Here is a 1,244-nt window from a genome sequence, read left to right on the forward strand (position 1 = left end):
GTTCTTTGTGGCTGCCTGGAGGGGTGGGATAGGGAGGGTGGGAGGGAGGGAGACAAAGAGGGAAGAGATATGGGAACATATGTATATGTATAACTGATTCACTCTGTTATAAAGCAGAAACTAACACACCGTTGTAAAGCAATTATACCCCAATAAAGATGTTAAAAAATAAAAATAAATAAATAAAAATGAAAACATGTATAGAGACCCAACTGACTCAAATGAATCCAACCCCTAGCCAAGCTGTCAGCTAATAAATAAATAAAAATGAAAACATGTAGAGAGACCCAACTGACTCAAATGAATCCAACCCCTAGCCAAGCTGTCAGCTAATGGTGGTCACATGGTTGAGCCCACACAAGTCCAGCGGCAGAAACACCTCAGACTAACCACAAAATTGTCAGTAATAATAAACAGTAGTTTCTTTTTTTTAAGATATTCTGTTTCGGGTGGTGTGTTATGCAGCAATAGATGACCAGCACTGTCGCCTTGACAACATTTGAGAAGAACCACAAATATAAAGTAAGAACAAACGTATTATGGGTTTTCCAAAATTTTTATCCTCCAGTGAGTGTTTAAGTCTTTATTATTTTACTTAAAATTTACAAAGGTGACTCCACAGCTGGACTGCAGTCTGGAGGTATGTCCTCTAGCTGTGCATGTGTGTGACTGTGTGTGTGTGTGTGTGTGTGTGCACTTGGAAAGTTTTATACAGACATGTCCTAAGAGAGTTTTAAATAAGTATAATCATTTTCTTAGGTTCTTATCCCTGGAAAAATTATAATATTCTCAAAATGAATTTCACTTATTGTTATTTCAGAGAACTGAAGGTTTAAAAGTATCTTTTAAAACAACCGATGAGACCCAGCCTAAAGAGGCTGGCTCAAACTATTTTTAATATCGTTTCCATGTGCTATATGACAGTAGATTTTACAGCTTGTGAGAATTTGGGTAAGGAAAATTTATCTTGCAATGTTTAAAAGAGGAAGCCCTTAACTGTTTCTCACTAAGAAAATTCCAAATGCTAAAGTCAAAATTTTTTACTTAATTTACCAATTAATTAGTAAAGAGAAAGAGATCTTCAGGGAATCATTGACTTCTAATATGGAGGTTCCATAGAAAACATACTAAGTTCTAGAGCAACTAGCGCTATGCAGCTCACCTTGCCTGTGAGTTGAGCAATTGCTTTATCCCCATGTCCACAGGACAGTCTTCAGCACAGACCTGTCCAAGACTTCCTGCTG

The sequence above is a fragment of the Lipotes vexillifer genome, unplaced genomic scaffold (genome assembly GCF_000442215.2).
Source record: "Lipotes vexillifer unplaced genomic scaffold, Lipotes_vexillifer_v1.1 scaffold231, whole genome shotgun sequence".
In the NCBI taxonomy this organism is placed as follows: domain Eukaryota; kingdom Metazoa; phylum Chordata; class Mammalia; order Artiodactyla; family Lipotidae; genus Lipotes; species Lipotes vexillifer.